The sequence below is a fragment of the Cryptomeria japonica genome, chromosome 1 (genome assembly GCF_030272615.1).
Source record: "Cryptomeria japonica chromosome 1, Sugi_1.0, whole genome shotgun sequence".
NCBI lineage: Eukaryota > Viridiplantae > Streptophyta > Pinopsida > Cupressales > Cupressaceae > Cryptomeria > Cryptomeria japonica.
Window position 1 is genome coordinate 640,065,367 of NC_081405.1, and position 22,276 is coordinate 640,087,642.

Here is a 22,276-nt window from a genome sequence, read left to right on the forward strand (position 1 = left end):
CTGGATTTTAGAAACGCATGAATCCGAGTCTCTCTGGAGGTTGTAGACACAGATTGCTTTCGAACATAGCCCCGTGCACATAAAACAATGAGGAATAAACAAAGTTGCTGACAGATGCGGACCCACATTCCAAACACTTTATTCTTGTGCTTAATTAACTTAGGGCTTAAATCCAAATGGGCATGCACATTGGATGTATGTCTTCCGGAGTACACGCGCTTGATTGCATATACACAATGTATATGTATCCAAGAAGTGAACAACGTTCATGGTATATAGCTACGAAGATTGTGCGTATATACTTAGAAGTGGGCAGGATTTATTGGTAGCGTATATACATTTGTGTATATTTTAGCAGGGTTTATCGGTATGCGACCACTGTGCCTTGTATAGAGGCGGCTATATAAGATTGATTGAGTTTAGGTATACACGATGTGAATATAAGAAGGGGCGGCTGCACTGATTGATATATACTCATTGTTAACCTAATCAATAAGTGGTCAGAATTTAGTGGCACATACAGTGTATATGTATTTAAGAAGTGGGTAGGAATGATTGATGTATATACATTGTATGGATATATAGTCAAGAAACGGGTAAAGTTATATATTTACCATTTTTGGATTCTACTGTGTAAGTTTATTTTTATCAACGTTAAGGATTAAATCCGGCGGGTAAAGTTGTTTGGTATATAATATATATACATCATATGTATGTATGGTCACAACACATGGAAATCACAGGGTTTGGATATGTAAAGTGTATATTATATAAAGAGGTGGGCATATGTTCCGAGGAGGAGAAATGGCTGCTTAGTTTAAATCATAGTCCGCACCTGCCAAATTCTGATATAACTATTACTAGTTTTATTGTTTAATGATAGATTGCATTCCTACCAACGCGGATTCATTCATCTCTTCTTTTGGGGCCCTTACGAATGCTTCGATGAATATGGAATAGAGGATTTAGATGGAGAGCTTCTGCTAAATTTGGAGGAGAGAATCTACACAAGGCCTTCCTTGCACGATCTCAATATTCTCTGGTGTGAGAGTAAGTATTATCACGCTTATTACTCTTTCTGATCAAATTTCTGATCTCTTGCTCATTTGTTTCTTTATGTTTGTTTAAACTGTATACCCCAATTTGATGGATGATTTGCCTTTATAGTTAAATTTGGAGGTGGATGTGTTGTAAGAGCTTATTATGGAGGTGGGTTTGAATTTTTAATTAATTTTGGAGTAGGATTATTGTTTGTTAAGTCCAGATCTTCGCAGTATTGAATTTTGATTGTTTTTATTGTCTAGAATCACAGTTATCTTCTGGTCTATTTTTCAAGAATATATGTTCTTAATCTTGTCAAAATTTGGTCGTAGCTATAATAAGTATTTTAATTTTATAAAACATATTTGCAAAAAGTAGAAAATTTTAAAAATTAATAGACTATACATTGTCAGAGGCTCTATGGTTTTAGTTGAATTATCTCAATCAAATGCGGCCTCATGGGCTGCTACTATTTTTCCACATCCGCAGTATGGCCTTGCTGGAAAGCCTTGGGCATTTTTTAGCAAATGCAGTTGTCAGGTGTAAGCCATTGTTATCAGCCTTTGGCAGCACCTTTCATGCTTGTGACACTTCGCAACAGGGTGTGCATACTGTGGAAAGCATATGGCAGCATTATCAATTGTTAGACCAAATATTGCCATTCCGGCATGGCCTTGTTTTAATGAGTACAGATTTTGCTTTGCACAGCTTAATGAAGCTTTGACTATACAGATCGGGTTCATCTATGCTTAGTGGGATGACAGGTTATGTGTTTCCCATAATGTGTGTTCACATTTTTCAGGCGTTACTCCTCTCTAAAGTCTTTTTTTGGTTGCCCACTTACAACGTATAGAAAAACAAAAAACAAGAGTGTCACAGCCGTGATACTTAGGAGGATAGATTCATGCGCCTAAAAGAACATCAAGAGAGAAATTCAGTGTCAAGTACATCATAGCATTGCTGTAGGCACATATACCAGAGGTTTCCATATAAACTAGAACAGGAGCAGAACACGCTAGGATCATCCCTTAGATTTCTTAATTCAATATGAATTTGTTGCAAGCTCTTGCTTCACCATATGACTATCGTTGGATGTCTACTACTTGATGCAAGATTTGTTGTAAGCTCAGAATTATAGGAGTGTTTTTTCTTTGTTTTGAATCTCTGTACTTAGGATACGGTAAATTGTGACATCAAATTACTCAATATGCCTTCGTGATGATGGTCCATTTTCTGATCTATTTAAAAGCACAACGGCGCAAGGTTAAAAAAGGAGCATCCTTGCCAAGCATCCCAGATTTTGAAGTTTGTATGTTTGTTGTCTAGAAAATAAGTTAAGATTACATCCATGGAACTTACCTCTTTTGAGTGCTTCTGAATGATTAGTGCAGTAAAATATGTGAGTTTAGGCTTGCTAAGTGGTGGCACTAGCAGTTCAGTTGCCCCAAAGTAATAAATTGCATAAAATACAATCTGTACTTTATTGCTACTACAAAAAAAGCAGATAACAACTTGATTGAATGTGTTTTTGTCTCCATCAAGTACCAGAATATCTTGCCTTCTCTGAGTAGAACATGCCTGAATCCTTTTGTCTGAATCCTTTTATGTGCTCAGAACAACTTACCTTTTAGTCTGATGAAGTATTGCTCCCACTCGTTCAAGTTTAAAGAAAAACAAAATATGATCAGTGACTACACCACTCTGCAATGTCAAGGTACCCACAAATCTGTAAAATATCATGCAGGAAGAGAATTCCTCATTGGTCCCAAGAAACTGGAGAAAATAGTCATAGGGATACATTGGTGGATCTTTTGTGTTAGAAGCAAATAGAATCATTTATTGTAGTTTGCTTACATCATTATGAATTTAAGCCTGTTTGATCTGTAGTATGAAATATGAGTTGCCTTTTAAATAAACATAGCACATTTGAATCAAGCAACTCCATTGAATGTGTTTTTTGTCTCCATCGAGTACCAGAACATTTTGTCTTCTCTGAGTAGAAAATGTCCAAATCCTCTTATGTGATCAGAACAACTTCACTTTCTGTTTGATGAAATATTGCTCACATTCATTCAAGCTAAAAGAAAAACAAAATTATGATCAGTGATCACTCTGCAATGTCAAGGGACCTAGAAATCTGTTAAATATCATGCAAGAAGCAAATTATCCTTTGGTCCCGAGAAACTGGAAAAGATGGTCATAGGGATTTGATGGGTGAATCTGTTGTGTAGATAAATGGAGTCATTTATTGTTGCTTGCTTACATCATTAAGAATGCAAGTGTACCTTGAATCAAGCAACTCAATTGAATGCGTTTTTGTCTCCATCAAGTACCAGAACATTTTGCCTTCTGTGATTAGAAAATGTCTGAATCCTCTTATGTGATCAGAACAACTCTACTTTCAGTATGATGAAATATTGCTCCCACTCATTCAAGCTTAAAGAAAAACATGATCAGTGACCACTCTGCAATGTCAAGGGACCTACAAATCTGTAAAATATCATGCAAGAAGCGAATTATCCATTGGTCGCTAGAAACTGGAAAAGATGGTCATAGGGATATGTTGGGTGAATCTGTTGTGTAGATAGAGTCGTTTATAGTTGCTTGGCTTACATAATTAAGAATGCAAGTGTACTCTGTTTGATCTGTAGTATGAACTGTGAATTGCCTTTTAAACAATTGTGACACATTTGAATTTTGAATCATAAGCAACTGTACAGTATTGAATCATTTACAAGTAAAGACAGTCAGTCATACATTGGACGGAATCTATTCCATTAGATATAAATATAAATAGTTATTGTTGTTGGCTTTCATTATTTAAGAATGGGAGTGTATCCCGTTTGGTCTGTACTATGAGTTGCACTATAAAAGGTCACAGCACATTCAAATCATAAGTGTTTCTACAACGTTGAGTTATGTACAAGTACCCTGCCATCTCAAATTGTTAAACTTTTCATGTAGGTATTATCATAAAAACCAATTTGTTGTATTTTGTTTAATGATAAGGAGGAATCAATATTTGGACGACTGATGACTGCTTTATATAAATGGCATAGCTAATTCAAAATCAATAATTGTTTTTCCTACTATATTCCTGTATAAAGGTGCATATTCTCTGTAATTTCAATGAAGTACAAGGCAAAATATATTGAAAATTCTCATTATGTGAAGATATTAAGTACAATGACACAAAGATTTGCACTTTTAACATAGTTCATGAAATATAAGATAGTCAAGCAACGCTCGGGGATGTTTTTTAACAACTAAAGAGATGTATGAAGAAAGCTTTAAACAAGTATAACCACTTTTGATAGTTACAACGAACAGCTTTGTTCTAGACTAAAGGATTTTTAAAATCATCTTATCTCATCTTGGAAAGTAGAGCAGACCTCATATATATTTTTGATTTCAAATGTGTTTTTCATGTTTTATTATCTATATGATTACATAAAAATTTAAACTCAAAGATAGGCTGGTTTATTGTAGGAGCTTCTTCCATCTGATTAATAGCATTAGTGTTAAAGGCCACTTTTACATCTAACATCATTAATTTCACTGCATTCTTGTGTGTTCTACCTCTATGTCACAACTGTCAATTGAGGTTGAATTTGCATCTAGTGTTAGAGGGCTACACATGTTGTATGCATTTGAGTTTTGATGAGTATAGTATTACTTTAGTGATGTGTAGAAATTGAGAATACTTTCTAGAGCTGTTTTGGCATAATGCACCACTTATTTTATGCTTTGTGATAATCACATCTTTAGAAATTGCCCAGTGATAAGCATTATTTTGAAGGAATTAGTTGAGGAAGCTCCTTGATGTGGGAGCCAAAACTTGCAGAGAACATAACTTTGTCGGAAACTTGAGTAGTTGTGCTATGTTGTCATTGATGTCAACCCGTCTTGTGTTATTGATGTCACTATATGTTGTAGGTACTCCAGAAAAGTATGTTATGATGTTATTAAGTGGTCTGGTAATGATATTAACTATGAGGTGTTTCTTGAAGGTTGGTGTAGTAGAAGGTTCAATATGCAGGAAACAATACTTAAGTAGGAAAGAGTATTTAAGTCTTAGTGAAAGAATGTTTTGCATTCCTTTAGTATGTGAAGGTTATGGATTGCAATTTTGGATATAATGTTTATGATCTGTGTATATTGTACTATCAAGTTTATAGGTTTTCTATTGCTCAAATGGTGTAGTTAGTTGTTGTTGTATCTAACAGTGGCTGTTTGTCAGAATTTGTCCAGAGAATGCTTGGAGGTTCTTTGATTTGTGGATTCAAGTGTTGCAACTTTGAGGACATGTTTATTTGGTTTGTGTAGTGTTCCTGTTCAATTTTCTAGTGATGGTTCGGCTTGGAAGTGAAATTATAATGTTCTAGGTTCAATGTTGTCAGTTGGTCCTTGTTTTGTCTGACTGAGGTGATGTGTTCTTTCTAGACCATGCCTTTTTGGTCCAGACATATTTTGGTGGTTGAGTTTTGATGTTGATATGGGTCTGGGTCTCACCATGGCGTGTGTAGATCGGCATTAAGTTGTGTGAATTGGAGAATGTTTTTGGGCCAACTAGTTGGCGTGCTACATGTTTCACTTGGTGCTGACCTTGGAGGATGTGCCAGTGTGTGTGGTTTGTTGGAATCGGTTGGAAAAATTGAGTTTTGATGTGTTTCACTTGGTGCATTTGATGTTAGTTTAAGGTTTCAATGAATTATCTTGTATATATAAGAGTGCGGATGTATAAGTTGGGTATGGGATTATTGTGAATTGATGTGTAAGCAGATTTGATATTGTAGAAGTCCGAAAGATAGTTGAGAGGAGAGTTGAGATAGTGTTTGTGGTTAGATATGTTTGCCATGACATTGGTCGCTTGACACAATGGTTCAAGGACAATTTTATGATTAGGAGATCTTACTCATTTCAGTTCATTTGTTCCTTTGCACCTACCAGAAGGTGTGTTCATTTTGGCAGTTTGTGAACCTTTGTATCTTGCCCTAAGGTTGTGCGCCTTAGTCTCGCAAGTCCTTTCAGGGGCAGTGAGCTCCTTGGCCTTGTGCCTAAACTTTGTAATTAGTTATCCATGTTGTGAGTGTGATTTTCACCATGGTTTCTCCCTGTTTAGGGTTTTCCACGTACATCTGGTGTTCATGTGTATGTTGTGCTTTGTGCTTTCATGTTTCATAATCATTGTAATTAGTTAAGTGTGGTTTGAAGTGTAATTGATCAGAAACAAAGTGATTTAAGGTCCTAACTGATTCACCCCTCCTCTCATTCTTGTGGAGTGTTTAATAGACTTTTGATTTAGGGAGTTGGTTGAGGTCCCCCTTTTTCCTCTTTTCATATTGAAGATCGCAAAGAGCTCCACATCCTATTCTATATTCTACAACCTGTTTTGACATATTTTGGGGCCAAAGTTGACCATCTAAGGCCCCAAAATTGCAATTTAATGTTTTTATTTTTATTTTTTGAATTTTCTAGACTTAATGATTTAGTGTATGAGCATGATCTTGGGTTGAAAGGTACGCTCAAGACTCATTTAGTTGTGTAGTAGTTAGGGGATAATTTTGAGGCCCATCCACACTTAAAATGCAAAATTGCAAAATAAGTTTTTCAAAATTAGCTTTTTTGGTTACTCTAAGGTGTTTCTTTGATCTGTTTTTTAATGGGTTAGTGGAATTAGGTTTTACTAGAGGAGCAAAAACATTGCAAAATATGGATGAATAATTGTATTTAAAACTAGAGACTCTTTGTATTTGGTGGGAACGAAACAATTTTTTTTTTGCATCATGTGATGAATTCTTCTTTTTCATTTCTGATTAAATTTGTTTTGTTTTCTTTATCTACACTTTTAGCTACACCATTTGATATCAGAGGGTCTCCAACTCTGGAGAAATATGAGTTTTATGCAAGATGGCAATAAGATGTGGAGGCTATGCACATATGAACAAGAATATGCAACAGTTACAAAGGCAAGTGGAAGAGCTTACCAGAATTATTGTGGGGCAGGAACATAGGTGAAGAGGTGCAAATGACACGGATAAAGAAAGAGGGTTGGGGGAAGAAGTATTAAAGAATGACTTATCATCCTTTCAGCTAGACGGGTAATAGTAAGCTGAATCATGGTCAATTGAAGAGAGCATGATTAGGGCATTAGAAGGAAGTGATGATGGAATAGAGGTTGAAGTTTCAAATTATGGGGGAAGTTTTAAAACCAAAGGAGTTGATAGACTGGTCGAATGGTATGGATAAATTTTTTGAATAGAAAACTATGGTGGAGGAAAAGAAAGTAAAGTTTGCATGCCTGAAATTAAATCGTCATGCAATGGTATTGTGAGACTGCTTGTAGAAAGAAAGACAAAAGAAGGGTATTGAAAATATCAATACTTGAACAGAGATGGAGAAGAAGCTTAGGGGAAATTTTTTCCTTGTGGATTATGCACAAACCTTGTACAAAAGATTTAATAATCTAAAATAAAAGGAACTTAGTGTATATAACTACACAAATGAACTTTATAAGCCATCAATTCGAGTGAAGCATGATGAAACAAATGATTAGATGGGTGCAAGGTATGTAAATGGCTGAAATTTTTCTATCCAAAATGAATTAAGTATGCATAGGATTCATAGCATGTAGGATGCCTATCAACTAGCTTTGAAGGCAGAAGAGAATCAAATAGATATAGTTTTTGGAGATCATTTGGGGTGAAGAGAGGGTCATCATTTCCTTCCAAGGGACAAGGTGGGTTTAATCCCACAAGTGGAGAATCATCCTTTGAGGTGGAGAAAAATTCAAATTTTAGATAAGGATTTCAAAATCAGCAAAAAGGAATTTTAAAGACACAAAGGTTATGGTAGTAATGAAGGGTTTCAGCAAAAAAGATTTCAAAGCAGCAGGGGCTATTATGTTGATAGAGGATGGTATGCTCAACATAGACCTTCTGTTTTTGCTATTGGTTTGGTGGAGAAGCACATAAAGCATTTAAGTGTTTGCACTATCATGCGCAAGGAGGCAAGAAGATTGGCCAAGAGTGAATTTGGTTGAGGTTGAGGTAGAAGAATAAGATGAAGAAGTAATAGATGTAGGTGAGAGCCTTACAACAAAGACAATGATAGATCCAAGGAAGTAGAGTCTTATGATGATAACTAATGGCTGCATACAAATATCTTCCAAACTAAATGCACTTTAGGAGGGAAGATATGCAATTTTATTGTTGATAGTTGGAGTTGTGAAAATATGGTTTCTAATGAAATGGTATGGAAATTACATGCAAAAAAATCCTTATCCTTGTGTTTTTCTTTTTAATTTAAGAAAGGAAGTGAAGTTACTATTTATAAGAGGTGTTTGACCAATTTTTCAATAGGAAAGATTTATTGAGATGAAATTTGGTGTGATGTCATCCTAATGGATGCATGCCATGTCTCGCTAAGGAGGCTATGGCAATATGATAGAAAGCAATCCATGATAGAAGAATATGTATACTTTTTGGAAACACAATTTAAAGTGGTTTTGTTACCTCTTAAGGAAGGATGGAGAACATGCTGTCCGTAAAAGATTTTAATAAGGAGATGAAGATGACAGGGCTCTATTTTGCTTTAATGGAAAACAAAGAAGATACAAATGCTGTGTCAATATTAGTAGAAGAATCAAAATTGTTGGAATAATTTGTTGATGTTATAACTAATGAGCTACTAGATGGCAATGACCAAAGAGAGATACACATTTTCACTTTTAATTCCAAAACCATCCCTACCCAATTAGGTAACTTATAAGATGAGCTTGACAGAACATACAACATTGAAAAGGCAAGTAATTGAGTTGGTGAGAAAGGGTGTAAAAGGAGAGTATGAGACATTGCATAACTTTTGCATTAATTACTCCAAAGGAGGATGGAGGGTGGAGTGTGTGGATAGCAAGCAATCAAAAAAATCGTCATCAAATGTAAATTTACTATACTTTGCCTTGATAACATGATGGATGTGTTTGTAGGAGCTAAATATTTCAATAAGATTGATCTACAGAGTGGCTACTATCAAATTTGAATTCGAGAAGGTGATAAATGGAAAACAATTTTCAATGTTAGGAATGTCTTAAATGAGTGGTTGATGATGCCATTTAGATTGTTCAATTCACCCAACACATTTTTGAGGGCGATGAACAAAGTATTGTGAGATTATATTGGTAAGTTTGTGGCAGTCTAATTTGATGATAGTTTGATATTTAGTAAGAGTAACGAAGAGCACCTAATGCATTTGTGAGTTGGATTAGAACTATTAAGGAATGAAAGACTATGCAAATTTGAAGAAATATAAGTTTTATGTAGAAGAGTTAGGTATTCTTGGGATTTGCCATTTTAGAGGGTGGGTTAAGAATGGGTGAAGAAAAGGTAAATGCAAATGTTGCATAACCTACTCCAAGGAGCATATAAGAGGTGAGACATTTCCATGGTGTAGCAGCCTTTTATAGATTATTCATTAAGAATTTTAGTAGCATTGATACACCAATAACATATTGCGAGGGGGACAAAAGTCATGTAGACAAGGTTACAACAAAAAACTGTGAATTGATGAAGAAGAAGTTGATAAAAGCATTTATTTTAGCATTATTGAATTTCAACAAGGTGCATGAAGTGTATTGTGATACTTCACATTTGGGAGTTGGAGCAGTATTAAACCAAGAAGGAAGGCTAGTAGAATTTTATGGTGAGAAAATTAATGAGGTGAGGAAGAAGTATTGTACTTATGATGTTGAATTTTATTCTATTGTATTAGCACTGAGACATTAGAGGCATTACTTGGTGCCTAAGGAGTTATTATTCATAGAAAATGTAACCCTAAAGTATGCGATCTCCCCCCATAAAAAGCTCATTAGAAAACATGCAAAGTGGATTCCCTTCTTGTGGGGGTATACCTTTATTTTCAAGCATGACTTAGGAAAACAAAATTGCATTGTAGATGCCATAAGTTGCAAACTTAGACTCAATTTGGACTTGGTAGACCAAATTTTTTGACTCAGTAAAACTTGACAACTTAAAAATTGCTTTTAAGTTTTGAAAAAACATAAGTTTATGGAAAATACAACTAAAAAAATGTATCAAGGGTTTTCAGTGGGTGCTTGGAGTCATTGACCCTAATGGGATCAAGGGGTAGTGCCTCTTGTGGGGTCTAGGGGCAATGCTCTTAGTGTGTTTCTTGTTGTGCTGTAGGGAAAGGTCGAGGGGTGGAGCTGTTGCCACCAAGCCCAAATGAAGACCTTTGAAATCACACAAACCTTCATAGCACATACTGTTTGCATAATTTTTTAAAAAGCAAAAAGTTGTATTTTCACTCCTATTCGCACAAGAAAAGTCAAATGCTAGAAAATTGTGGTTTTTCAGTGTTTATGTTGTGCTGTGTTATAGCTATTTTGAGTCTAGCGAGTTGCATGCATGAACTCACCTAGTTTTGTTGCTTTGACTTATTAGAAACTTGGCCAACATAGACTTGTAAGTTTTCCTTGTGAGTTCTTAGCTGCCCTAAAAACTCACGAGTGCTTAGCAACTTGCCAAGTTTGTATAATATGGCTAATGCTCTAATTAGGCATGTGGCATTACTAACTACTATGGCTAGGGAAGTAGTGGTGTTTGAGAACATTAAGGACATTTATGATTTTGATCTAGAGTTTGCTAAAGTTTTTGAACAAGGTAGGATTCCTTTAGTAGGGTGGGGTTGGTACCATTCGTGATGATTATTTTATGCAAGATGATTAAGGAAAACAACTTTGTATTTGAGTTGGGTCTATGACAGACAACATTGTAAGAATATTTCATAGTGGTTGTTTGGGTGGACATTTTTGTATAAATAAGACAATAGCTTTGTTGGAAAAGCATTTTTGGCGAAAGAAAAGAGATGTGGCAAGGTATATATCAAGATGTAGGATATGTTAAGTAGCTAAAAGGCCACGTGCTAAATATACCAGACACAATTTGTGTATGGAGTTTGTGTTGAGGTTGCCATTAATAGAGAGAAGTAATGATTCAATTTTTGCTATTATGGATAGATTTTCTAAGATGATTCATTTTATTGCATACAAAAAAACCAATGGTGCCACTAAAATAGTAGATCTATTTTTCGAAGAAGTTGTTAGATTGCATGGTGCTACAAAGACTATTATTTTAGATAGGGATACAAAATTTCTATTATTTTTGGAGAACTCTATGGTAAAAGTTGGGGTCTAAACCATAATTAGTAGTGCATCCCACCCTCAAACATATGGGTAGACCAAGTAGTAAATAAGAGTTGAGAAATCTATTGAGATGCATTGTTGGAGATAAGCCCAAGCAATGGGACTTGGCTTTACCATAGATTAAGTTTGCCTATAGCAATTAAACAAATAGGTCCATAGGAAGATCTTTGTTCCAAACTGTATATAATGAAACTAAGGGTGTTTTGATTTTGGTCCAGTTGCCAATTGTAGGATGGGTTAGTGATGATGCATAGGGATTTGTAGAGTACATATATTAGTTATAGGATGAAGTGAGGAGAAAGCTGTAGAAGAACAATGAGAAGTGTATGGTAGCGACTGATAAAACAAGAAGGTCAAAGGTGTTTGCAAAGAGGGATTTAGTAATAGCATATTTGAGATGGAAACTTTAGCAAACTTAATGAATAAGAATAACTTCTGAATATGACAATGTTTTACTTTTTGGCATCAATGTTTCATATCACATCCCATGGTCCATCATTAGCATTCTACTCCCACCTCTCCCACTTCTTTATAGGGAGCATGGTTTGCAACTAATTTTTTCTCGTTGTCATCTTGATGATGGATCATGGATTCTAATCCAAAATGTTGATGCTAAAAAGTAAGACATAGTTATATCTAGAAGCTCTTCTTGCACACAAGAGAGAATTCCTCAAAGGACATATAACAACCTGAAGTATAAGAGAATTGATCCATGCAAAATCTTGAAGATAATAAATGTCATTGCTTATGAGGTGGAATTATCAATTACCACAATATTTTGATCTCTCTAGAATTTAATGTTTGTGATTTATATTCATTTCATGGGGAAGATAGAAGAAGTGGATTGTGGGTGGTAGGTCCCAAGAAAGAAGAGATGATAGCATCGGTTTAGACAAGAAGACATTGAACACAAGGCGGGGTAGATAGAAGAGGTATTTGTTTTAGTGGGAAGGATTACAACAAGATTTGGATCTCATAGTGGGAATTGAAGAAATTTGATAGGAGCAAATAGCAGGAGCTTGATTAGAGCAACCTGTAGGAGTTGAGTTTTTTAAACTAGAGGACAATGATATGGAAGTGTAAGTAGACCATAACTTTTAACCTATGAAGCTGTTTGAGCTTGCTAAATTTTTAAGATTGAAGATCTTAGAGAGCTCCACTTCACAATAACTTGCCCTAGCCGGTTGTAACTTGTTTGAAAATATTTTGGGAGCCAAATTCAACCATCTAAGGCTCTAAAATTGCAATTTAATGTATTTTTCTTTTTGAATTTTGTAGACTCAATAATTTATTGTCTAAGCATCATTTTAGGTTGCAAGTCACTCTTGAGACTCATTTGGTTGTGTAGGGGCTAAGTTTCAGGTTCATTGTTGCTTAAATGCAAAATTATTTAAAATAGTAATTTTTCAAAATTAGCTTTTTAGGTTACACTAGGGTGTTTTCTTTGATCTAGTTTTTACTGGGAGCATTTAATAGGCTTTAGTTGAAGAGCAAGAACATTCTAGAATGTGGGTGAGTGGTAATTGTATATAAAACTTGAGACTTTGTATTTGGTAGGAATTTAGTATTTTGTGGTGGAATATTCTTCTTGTTCTTGTCAAGGTTGCCATGAGACCGGTACTGGTATGGCTATTTTTTGCCACTCTTTTTTAATTTAGTATAATAATTTATTAATTTTCTAACAGTAAAACTGAAAATATTAGTATCACAAAACAGAATTACATATGCTGATAATTTCTAAGATTCTAAGATGTCTTTGGTGCGGGAGACGCATTTTTGTGCAACTATGGTTCTTGTTCTTTTTTTTTAAAACATTTCTGGTTTACGTTATTTTGCATTCTTTCTCTACACTTCTGGTTACATCACTCCTCCCGTACCTCTAGTTTCTTACCGAACACTTTGTGAGTTTTTATACTTTTGGAGATAAATGCCCACATGAATATGAGATTATAGTCTTATAAAAGCATCAACTTCTAACATGCACAACATTGGATAATTTTAGCACAATTACACAAATATTTGCAATCATATCTGTTGTGTTGTAAACACACACACCCCATTGCAAATGGGGACGCCTCTTTCTTTTTTGCTTGTTAGCTTAGTTGTTTTGCTTAGCTTGGTAGTAGTTTTGGTCTCCTAGCTATTGGGAGAAGGAAGCAATGTCTTGTCAATCTGAAAGAAAACATTGATCAACCCTCAAAATAAGTAAGAATGCAAAGGTTTGTCCTTGGAAAAGAAAGGTATGATCAATTCAGGAATGGGTGGGTCAGTTAGGAATCCAAGTCCAAAATTCATAAATGAGCGATCTTCAAGTTGAGGAATAGAGGGCAAAATCATGAGGAAACTTTGCTTAACAAAGGATGGAAATCAATAGGAAGAGGTAGAAGGATTGTTGAGGAAAAATGAAAGATGAAAGGTGTTTAAAGAAGAAAAGTCTATATGATCAGGATAATAAGTTATCCAAAGAGAGGTCGGATTTCCAACCCTCTCTTGGATGAATTTGCAAATCCACACTAGGATATTGGAAAATTTCATTTATATGAGGATTAATGAAAATTCCAAAGTTGAAATGAGGATCTTATCCTTGGATCAAAGTTGAAATAGGAATTTGTCCTTGAAATGAAAATGAAAGAAGGAAATTATCCAAGGAATAAAAAATGAAAGTCAAGAATTATCTTTGGATAGGTCGGAATTCCAACCTTCCAAAGGACAAAATTTAACAAATTCCAAGGATCCTAGGCGCATGAACAAAATTTCCATGAAGAAATGACAAGTGAAATTTGGAAATGACGAGTATGGAATGAAAGAAAATTTCAAGGGGTGGTTGTAGAATGAAGGCAAAATCCTAAGTTTAGACAGTGATGGAAGGAATACTCCAAGTTTGAGAAGAGATAGAAAAGAAATTTCTGAATTACATGATAAGAATTATAAGAGATGGAATTTTATCCAAAGTTTAATAAAGGAATAAGGATTTATTTTTCATGGAATAAGATTAAGGAAGAAGAAAGAAATCTGGAAAATTCCATGATTCCAAGACCAAGACAAAGAAAATTCCTTGATTTGCAAATCCACATCAGGATCTTGGAAAATTTCAAAGTTTATATTAGGATTAATGAAAATTACAAAGTTGAACTGAGGATCTTATCCTTGGAACAAAGTTGAAATAGGAATTTATCCTTGAAATGAAAATGAAAGAAGGAAATTATCCAAGGAATAAAAAATGAAAGTCAAGAATTATCTTTGGATAGGTTGGAAATATAACCTTCCAAAGGACAAAATTTAACAAACTCCAAGGATCCTAGGTGCATGAACAAAATTTCCATGAAGAAATGACAAGTGAAATCTGGAAATGACGAGTATGGAATGAAAGAAAATTTCAAGGCGTGGTTGTAGAATGAAGGAAAAATCCAAAGTTTAGACAAGGATGGAAGGAATAATCCAAGTTTGAGAAGAGATAGAAAAGAAATTTCTGATTGACATGACAAGAATCATAAGAGATGGAATTTTATCCAAAGTTTAATAAAGGAATAAGGATTTATTTTTCATGGAATAAGAGGAGGAAGAAAGAAATCTGGAAAATTCCAAGGAACTACCTCAAAAAAAATTCACGGACAAGTTTGGCAATCCACAATCCTTGCATACCCCCAATTTCCGCTCGGCAATCCATGATCAAGGTGAATTCCTGCAAAGGAATCCAAGACTACTTGCAATCTCCACCAAGGAATCCAAGACTGATGTCAAATTCCACTCAAAAAATTCTAAGGACAGTGGTGAGATCCCCACCAAGAAAGAGGCAAGTTGGCCTTCCTTCACAAAATAAGTGAAAGCAAGGTGAAATCAATTCATCAAGGCCGAGCTGAAATGAAGAATGAAAAGTCCTCTCCAAAAACAGCAATTTAAATTTGCAAAAGTCCATGAGAAGGAGACTGACTGGAAATGGAGACAATCTGGAAGTTGAAAAACAAAATAAAATCCTTACCTGGCTGACCCCCTTTGCAAGAAAGACAATATCATATGCCCCCTTTGCAAGAAAGACAATATCATATGAGGCTCTATATAGGCAGGGTAAAGTTGATCATTTGATCATGCATCCAAAACAATTCCCAGCAATTCAAGGAGTGAATTCCAGCAGAGTAGGAGGCGGATTTGAACATCAAAGTCAGGCTTAAAACAAAGAAGTGAAAGAAAGAAGAAGGAAACAGATGATTTGTCATTGAAGACTTTAAGGAGATGTAATTTCTTATAGACAAAACATTTGCAATTTACATGCAGACCTGAGCGTTTTTATCCACCAATTTAAACACTTTCCAGACTTGAAACATCATTTTCAGAATTTCTGAGTATTATATCCAGATTGTTGGAGATAAAATCTCATTAAAGTGCTTTTTTCTGGAAATTTTTGTGCAAAGTGAAAATAAAGTTTTGAGAAGTTCTGTGAAATCATTTTTGTGAATGCATTTTGATTGTGAAGTGAATGTGAAAACTTTTTTTTTGAAAATCCAAAATTGATTATTTCTTTTCACAATTTCCTTGGAAGAATATTTTGCATGAAATATCTTTAAATCTTCCAGAAGAGAATTAAGGGTGAAATGCATATGTTTCAGTTTGGAATTCCATGGTCTTTTCATGAATTTGTTAGGAATTCCGAAATCCGGAGTTGATGAGAGTAATTTATCCATAACTTTAGTCCAAGAATTCTTTCTCTTTTTAGGTGATGCAAGGAAGTGGATGGAGTGGGATGAAAAGATAAGAACAAGGGAAGACAAGATCAAGATACTCAAGAAGATGAGAAAGAAGGATACAACTACGACAAGGAGATCCAAGTCAAGGATATCCAAAGAGGATGGCAAAAGATGAAGATGGAAATGCAAAAGAAAGGACAAGGAGTACATTTTGAAGAGGACAAATTGAATTGAATAACACTTTTGGAAGCATGCAAGCTGAGGAAACTGCATTTTTTTCTCTTGAGCAGATAGTTTCAGAAGAGTTAATCAAAGTTACAAACTTATCCAGTGGAAATATAAAGAATGGTATTCTATCTGATAAAGATGATGCAATTTGGGAATATGAGCCACGACGATCAGTTATAAAAATTGGATGATGTTGAGTATCAAGAGATATTGCTGGAGATGCAAAGACTTCTTTATGATGATATAGAAGTGGTGTTGAAACAAAGAGTTGAGGTGGCACCTACTCATCTCCACCAATCAAATAATTCAGGGTCAACATGTCTAGATTCATTGAACCTGATTCAGACAAAGAGAAAAACAAATGTGTGGAAGGCATTAGGTGCAATATACAACTTTTTTCTCATTGGTCCTTTCTCTAAAAGGATATGTATTCAAAGACTTCTAATTTTCTCATTGGTTGGAATTAAATGTAAGTGGTGGTAGGTATACCTACCTCAACCTTAGGGTTTTATTGTTTAATCTTGGCCATTGATTAGGATCAATCCAGGCCCTTGATTTGTAATTGGAAGTCTATATAAAACTTGCCTTTTCTTTTGTAAAGGGAGGAGATTAGAAATTGTTGCCGAAACTATGTTGGAATAAATACATAATTTCAATTGAAGATATGGTGAACATTTGTATGAATTTTTAATATTTTGCATGGTTTCTACTTCTCAACATTTAGTTAAAGTTTATTGATTTTAATGGTGAAATGCAAAGATTTTTGATAGATTCCTTGGTTCATACCATTTGTAGTTTGTTGATTGCAAATTACTTTGCATGGTTAGTCTGAACCTCATTTGGCAATAGTTCAATTGTGGATATTCACTTGGATTGTGCCAACATTGGGTATTTGGATGGATGTTTACAATATGAAAATCTTTCACTACCTTTGAAGATTGCACTCTTTCTATGGCGTTGTGAGCTTTATCTGGTTAAGTAGAAAGTAGTTCAATAAGGAATTTGTCTATCTAAAACACTATCCATTGTTATCATTGTCCTTAGGATCTTAGCTTAGTTTCTCTAACCCTCATCCTTCTGTTCTTTTGTTTGAAGAGTTCAAGTTAGTTTAGGAGGAAAGCATCACTTAGATTGCCATAACAGATGTTCTAAGTTCCAGCTTTGTAGAAGTGGAAGTCCCTTTGTGATACCAGCAATATCACATCATTCCATTGAGACTATCCATTGCATGTCAAGACCTGAGAGTAGGAACCTTGGGGTAACCTTATTTGATCACATCTTTAGCATTTGAGGTTTCCTTGTTCAAGAGAGGATAGGATACTTGGTGTATTTTAATTTTATGTTGGGGAGTGTCACAAAACACCCATCAATAATAATCTAGTTCATTAAAAATCTTAGACTAGGATAATCAAACTGTGTGTGGGAAATTTATTCTATAAACAGCCAGAAAGAATCTTCGGGTACACACTTTTGATAGTTCATCTGATCTTGTTTGACCTAAAGGATTTCAAAGTCATTTCAGTAGTTCATCCGGACTGCTTTCACCTAAAGGATATTAAAGTCATCTCATTAGTTCTTACAGACTGCTTTGACCTATAAAGGTTTTAAAAGTTTCTCATCTCTGATCTCATCTTGGAACTTAGGGTAGAGCTTACATATATATTCTGATTTCAAATCCACTTTTCACTTTCTATACGATTACATACAATTAAACTATTAAAGACTTGGTGTATTTTAGGATCTTCCTCCAATATAATTAACAAAATCAAAACTTAATATCACTTTCAGATACAATACCCTTATATTTCATTGTATCCTTGTGGCTTTTGCATCTTTGGTTCACATCTCAAAATAGGCCAGATTTGTACACATAACCAGAGGGCTACGATGGTTGTATGCATTTGCATCTTTGATAATTAATACCATTTCTCTAATGATGCATATAAAACAACACAATACTTTCTAGAGCTGTTTTGCAGAATGCAATACAACTGTTTCTCTCTATTGTGGGGATGGGGAAAAGTTTTGGGGATGGTGATTTTTTTTGGGTTGGTATCAAAATAATATACGAAAAAGATATTTTAATTTAAACTACAAGTAAATTAAAAATAACTTAAACAAACTAAAAGAAGCTAAAGTTTTAAAAAGTAAATACAAAGTGCTAAATTTGCAATCACTATCCGTTGATTTGCATGTTGGCTCTTTTATATTTTCATTCAATCAAGCAAATGCATAGTTTTGAATATTTTCATTCTCATTTACATATATACAATGCAACAAAGAGATATAATGTAAGCAATCGGAAGAAACAAGATGAAACAACTATTCTCTCCCATACACTTTTAATGATATTTTCCCTGTATATATGTGCAGTGTAATTCTTTTATGTTCAGAATTCAATTTTTGCACTGAGTGTTATCTCTAGATTGCATGAGCTACTTTTTTGAGAACAGATATTGATATTCATATAAATATGTTGTCTGTGTCTCGTCACTTAGACACTTAGCATAAGTAAGCATATTTTCATAGGACCAGCTATGTACAACTATTTACAAAAGACTGTTTATTATTGTGCAGCAAGACTTTCCTTTTTGCTTTAATTTTATTACAAATATATAGATGGTTTCTCTGTACATTTTTAGAAATAATAAAACATCATTACGTTGCTTCATTCATCCAAATTCAATAATCGATGATTGTCTTGTTTTCTCATCAATTTTTCCTATGTAAGACATAACGGTTCTGCTATATAATGAATTCTTAAAAGATAAAGACATATGGATAACTTTAGGGGTTGTCTTTTGCTTTGGTGGGTCCCCCGTTTATGTTTCAGGCTTTAAAAAAAAATCTATTTTTGGCTGTCAACGATGACAGGCTGCATAGGAATTGTCAAGGAACACTAGGAATGCTAGGGCATCTCCTTGGAGTTTCCTATTTTAGGAGAGGCTTGCCTTTTTGAACAAATTCTAAAGACAGAAAGGGGACATTTATGCCTGTCCCCAAGTACACAAGATGTCCTAAATATCTTGGATGATCGTGCCCATGGTATACTGTACGTTGCTAATTTATTTTCATGTGGTAGTTGTAATCTTACATTAACCATTGCTAAGGAATGTTTTGAGCAACTAGTTTTGGCAACTCCTCCTTTACCTTTTGTTATATCTCGAGTTCCTTAGTTTTGTGTTGTTTCATTTCAGAGAAGCAGCCCAATTTGTCAAATGATTGTCACGAGCAGAATGATGGTATAAAATGAAATTTCACACCTCTACTTAAGATTACCCCGTTTAAGGTGTTCTTTGGGTTTCCACCACTGCCAGTTACTCACTTCAGGTTCATTGCAAGATTATAGCAGTGAAAGATAATATGCAACTACTATAGATTGTCCCTAGTACTCTTAAAGACATCATGGGCATGATACAAAATTGAATGAAGCAAGAAGCATTTCGAGGAGGAATATTAGGGCTTTTTAAGGCTACAGCCCTACAAACAATTATCTATCAAGCAAAAATAATTAAAAATTAAAAATAAATAAGTTGGCACTGAAATTTTATAGGTCCTACAGTGCATAGAAGCAGTTATTGTTCTTGGGAATTTCTTGGCATCTGAAAAGATAAAAGTAATTTTAATTTGTTGGGATATTATCGGAAAAAAACTGGGAAGATATCAGGAACCCAGAAAATGGGTTAAAATAAAAAAAAGAAAAAGAAAAATAAGCTATGCTCCTGCAAGTTTCTGGGACAGCGATGGTAGGGGACAGCAGGACGTGTTTCTGGTACGGGGGTACTTTTTGGCCTTTTTTAGGGGACAACTATTAAAAAATTAGTAAATTTCAAATATTTATATGATAACATTGATAAAGCATTCATCATAGGCATTATAGAACCTTTGTGAGCATGAGTAATTGAATAGGAATTATAATCTTTATATATACATATGAGCACAAGTTCATATTTAAGAATCTAAAGCCTTAAAGACTACATGTTTTGTTGTCAAACTCTTTAACAAAGAGGAATTGTTAAATAAAATGATAATTGGTTATGTTCCGGTTTGACCTTAAATGGGATTTTTCTGAGTTGTCTTTGCAAATACATTTTTTCATTATGAAAATGGCATTTCTCACTAACTATGACTCTATTCAACAGTATAATGAACACATGCCAACTTTGTCTATGGCATTCCTTGTATAATAAATAAATTGTCCACTACATGAAACAAAATAATCCTTGATTGTGGCTTTGATTGTGAAGATGTAGAGATTTGCAATAGGGGATATGTATTTTGCAGATTGTGATCATGATTCATCATTGGTCTAATACTTGGTTAGACTAATAGTTTGATGGGGGTTTGGGGGCAACGCCCCCGAAGGAGTCAAGGGGCAGCGTCCCTCGTGGGATCCAGGGGTAGCCCATTCATGTAATGAATATAATCATTTGACAGTTTGATAGCATAATAATAGAGAATCACACATTCATTGGTGAGAGGGCGTAGCACTCCATTCATTAATCTCATGAAGATTGCTAGTACATTGCATGACCCGAACCAAAGCACCTAGCTTTTCAAACAATCCTTGCGTAGTCTTGAATGCAGTTTTTCACATGTCCTTTACTTCTATTCTAATTTGATGATATTTGGATCTCAAATCTAACCTAGTGAAGAACCTAGCATGTCACAATTGATCTATCAATCATTAATGTTAAGTTAGAGGGTATCAATTCCTTTCCACAATCTTGTTTAACGCTCTATAGTCAATCCACTTGCCAAGAACTGTCTTTCTTTGGTACCAATCACTATAGTTGAATCACATGGTGATGTACTGAGCCTTACAATATCACATTCTTACAATTCATGCAGCTGTATTTTCATCTCATTAGCCTCTTGAATGCTTTGCTGATAGAGACATATGGTAGGAAGTAGGCAATTGGGCAACAATTGGATTTTATGCTTTATGAATCTGCAAGGGGCTGGACCATTGGGTTCCTCAAAAAGATCTCAATTTGGTGTACGTGTTGATCTACACCTTCCTTTTCATTGTGTGCATGCAGCCCATGTATGTTTTGAACCACAGATTTAAAACTTGTTGGTTGTTCATGAGAAATATTCTGTCTTGAGTAACTTGATCTTGAACTTGCTGAGTTTCAAAAACAAGATCTCTGATGTTCTCAGCAAGTGACTTGCTCAAAAATTCATGAAAAACTCATGTATAGTGGACACAATGAGTCATATTTTCACAGTTTTTACTTTTAGCTCACTTCTTAAACATGTCAAAATTGTCAAAAACTCATGAGTTTGAAGGTTTGTGTGGTTTTGAAGGTCTCAATTTGGGCTTCGTGGTGCAAACTCCACCCCTTTACCTTGTGTTGTGACAAGGAACATGTAAGGGGCACTGCCCCTCAACCTTGTTGGGCCTTTGCCTCCAAACTGCTGTGAGGGTGCTACCTCTCAACAGCATAGGGGGCTGTGGCCACCACTTTGGTTTTAAAAAGCAAAAATTAAAATTTGTTTTGGGCAAATATTTTTCACAAATGCAATTTGTGAAAATAACTATGTTGTCTGTTTTGCTATGGATCTTGGTTTGAGTTTGTGGATCCAACTAATTTTTTTTGGGTTTGGGTAGTTCGTACAAAAAACATGTAAAAATCATAAATATATATTATATATGCAACTGAAAAGCATTAATTAAGACCAGAATATCATATAACATCATATAAACAACAAAACCACCATAAACTTGAATGTCATTTAAAATATGCATGATAATTATTCATCATTCAAACTTCAAGTTCAATATTAAAACAATAATATCAAGTTTAACAATTAGTTTTTAACTTTTAATTATGAAAGGGATTTTCTAAATCATCAATATCATCATCTTTATTATCATTGACATTAGATGATGTAGGAATATTTGATGAATCACAAGTAGTGCTAGTGCCATTGCCACTTGTACTAAAAGTGTGTTGGCTTTTGGACTCCTCAAATGCAATATGTTGGGAAGTGGAAGTAATTAAGTTAGTGTCCTCTAGTTCTATATCTCACAACTTTATGCCCCCTTGTAGTCATGTTGTTTGTGTAAGGAGATACAAATTGGAATGCACATATACTA

At 34.6% G+C, this 22,276-nt stretch overlaps 1 protein-coding gene across 1 annotated transcript in view; it reads left to right on the top strand.

The window, feature by feature from the left end:
* Positions 1 to 724: 724 nt before the first annotated feature.
* LOC131042437 (putative 4-hydroxy-4-methyl-2-oxoglutarate aldolase 2) overlaps positions 725 to 22,276 on the top strand; it is a 36,291-nt gene continuing 14,739 nt past the window's right edge. The window contains exon 1 of the mRNA XM_057975707.2: positions 725 to 1,050. The gene's annotated coding sequence lies outside the window, so the exon portion shown is untranslated. The remainder of the gene's footprint in view (positions 1,051 to 22,276) is intronic.